Source organism: Ricinus communis, chromosome 3, assembly GCF_019578655.1.
Source record: "Ricinus communis isolate WT05 ecotype wild-type chromosome 3, ASM1957865v1, whole genome shotgun sequence".
Lineage (NCBI taxonomy): Eukaryota > Viridiplantae > Streptophyta > Magnoliopsida > Malpighiales > Euphorbiaceae > Ricinus > Ricinus communis.
The window spans coordinates 9,834,378-9,837,270 of record NC_063258.1 but is presented as its reverse complement, the minus strand read 5'-3'; the positions used below and the strand labels follow the sequence as shown (position 1 = coordinate 9,837,270).

The window sequence follows — 2,893 nt, the reverse complement described above, 5'->3', positions numbered from 1 at the left end:
GATTTCTTTATTCTTTCATTGTAATTGAATTCCTATTTGCTTTAGACATGAATATGTATAGCTAGATTAGTTGAACCTATTAGGGTTCCTTACTATGTTGGCTTTATACTGAATTATTAAGATTGTTTGAGTTTCCTTTCTTGTATTCTTTTTGCAATTAATAATATAAAAGAATAGGACTACCGATGTTGCCATTCAGCTTGGAATAGGACTACCGATTTGTGAAGATCCTAATAGGACTACCGATGTTGCCATTCAGCTTAGGTTGTTCCCATTTTCTTGAGGGATAGAGCGAAGAGATGGCTACAGTCGATACCAGCTAACACTATCACCACCTGGAGTTCTTTGGCTGAGAAATTTCTTTATAAGTACTTTCCTCCTGCTAAGCTTGGAAAGATGCGTAATGATATTTCTTCTTTTACGCAGTTTGATGATGAGAGCATGTATGATACATGGGAGAGGTACAAGGACCTCACTGAGATGTTGCCCACAGCTTGCCATTATGGATACAAGTGCGACTTTTTACATTGGCTTGAACTCACCATGAGGCGATGGTAGATACGGCTGCGTGTGGGGCCATCAATGTGAAGGCACCGAGTAGGCCTAGAATTTAATTGAAGAGATGGCCATGAATACATATCAGCTTGGCAGCCTTCTAAGAGTAGGCCGGACGGCAAGGAGTGGGGAATCAGGGAGATTCTACATCAGCCTTGGCAGCTCAGGTGGAGCTTTTAGCATAGAAGATCGACTAGCTCCAGATGCTAGTCCAAGCAACACAGCTTGACTGCAAGTTTTGTGGTGGCCGGCACTACAGTGCAAACTGTACTGTGGGAAGTATGTTTGCTTCTTCTTCATATTCTTCTTATACTGAGTATAAACATGTTGATTATATGGGAAACGCGATCAGGCAGCAAAATAACCCATACAGCAACACATACAACCCAGGGTGGAGAAACCATCCCAACTTCGGGTGGCGAAATAATAATATCCAGGGTCCACCAGGATTTCAGCGGTTGCACCAGCAGCAACCCCAATAGCAGACTATTCTCCTTCAAATACCTCAAAACTAGGAGAAGAAGCTTAATTTAGAGGAGTTGATGATGAAGTTTATTTCTACTTCAAAGAACAAACATAGATGGATACGCCTAGAAATCAATGTGCCTCCATACGTGAATTTGGCAACCGGGATAGGCTAGATTTCTAAGATGTCAGGCCGAAACAGCAAGGGACGCCTCCCAAGACCATGAGTCAAACACGAGGGAGCATGTCAAGGCCGTGAGCCCCGAAATTAGGTAGCGCTAGCTAGCTCTTTACCTATGGTTGATGATGATGTTGTTGCGCGTGGATGAGCTAGCCGGAAGGAGCCAGAGCATAAGGTGATAGAGCCTGCATGAACCAAGGACAAGAAGAAGAGTCCTGTAAGAGAATAACTGCTAATTCCATATCCCATTGGGGTGAAAGTAAAAGGTTGATCAATAATTTAGTAAGTTTTTGGATTTATTTAAGCAGCTGAGGATTAACCTACCTTTGTTGAGGCTATATTGCAAATGTCCAACTGCAAGTAGATTCCTAAAAGAGATTCTAAGCAACAAAAGAAAGTCGGAGGACTTGGGATTAGTGACACTAAATGAGGAGTGCTCAAAGAATTCTTCAAAACAAGTCGCCAAGAAGTGGCGTGATCCAAGGAGTTTCACCGCTCCTCAGATTATTGATGATTTGCATATTAGTGATGCTTTAGTTGGTTTAGGATCTAGCATCAACTTAATGCCTACTAGTTTTTTTTGAAAAGTTAGGTTTAAGTGAGCCAAAACCTACTAGGATGAGCTGCATGCTAGCGATAGGACCGTGAAATTTCTTAAGGGAATAGTTGAGGATGTATTTGTTAAGGTAGACAAGTTTACATTTTCCTGTTAATTTTATTGTTATGGATATGGAGGGTGAGAGTAGCATCCCTTTAATCCTAGGTAGACCTTTCCTTGCAACATCTAGGGCTGTTATAATGTGTGTGATGAGAAGTTACAGTTTAGAGTAGATAATGAGACTATTACCTTTGACCTTAGCACTTCTATGAGACATTTACTTGACCATGATGATACTGTATACTCTGTGGATGTTTTGGATGATAATGTGGGCTCTCAATTACAAAAGATATGTTTCGATTTCTTTATTCTTTCATTGTAATTGAATTCCTATTTGCTTTAGACATGAATATGTATAGCTAGATTAGTTGAACCTATTAGGGTTCCTTACTATGTTGGCTTTGTACTGAATTATTAAGATTGTTTGAGTTTCCTTTCTTGTATTCTTTTTGCAATTAATAATATAAAAGAATAGGACTACCGATGTTGCCATTCAGCTTGGAATAGGACTACCGATTTGTGAAGATCCTAATAGGACTACCGATGTTGCCATTCAGCCTTAGGTTGTTCCCATTTTCTCTTGAGGGATAGAGCGAAGAGATGGCTACGATACCGATACCAACACTATCACCACCGGAGTTCTTTGGTCGAGAAATTTCTTTATAAGTACTTTCCTCCCGCTAAGCTTGGAAAGATGCGAATGATATTTCTTCTTTTACGCAGCTTGATGATGAGAGCATGTATGATACATGGGAGAGGTACAAGGACTCACTGAGATGTTGCCTACACTACAGCTTGCCATTATGGATACAAGTGACTTTTTACATTGGCTTGAACTCAAATGCATGAGGCGATGGTAGATACGGCTGCAGTGGGGCCATCAACAGTAAGGCACCAGAGTAGGCCTAGAATTTAATTGAAGAGATGGCCATGAATACATATCAGTTGCAGTCTTCTAAGAGTAGGCCAGGACGGCAAGGAGTGGGGAATCAGGGAGATTCTACATCAGCCTTGGCAGCTCAGGTGGAGCTTTT

At 41.1% G+C, this 2,893-nt stretch overlaps 2 non-coding genes across 2 annotated transcripts; both read right to left on the bottom strand.

Annotated features, from left to right (window-relative positions):
- Positions 1–393: 393 nt before the first annotated feature.
- Positions 394–501, bottom strand: LOC125369637. The gene has a single exon (XR_007215314.1). It is a non-coding gene; the product is annotated as a small nucleolar RNA R71 (small nucleolar RNA).
- A 2,048-nt stretch (positions 502–2,549) lies between these two features.
- Positions 2,550–2,656, bottom strand: LOC125369618. Its single transcript, XR_007215295.1, has one exon. It is a non-coding gene; the product is annotated as a small nucleolar RNA R71 (small nucleolar RNA).
- Between the last annotated feature and the right edge of the window lie 237 nt (positions 2,657–2,893).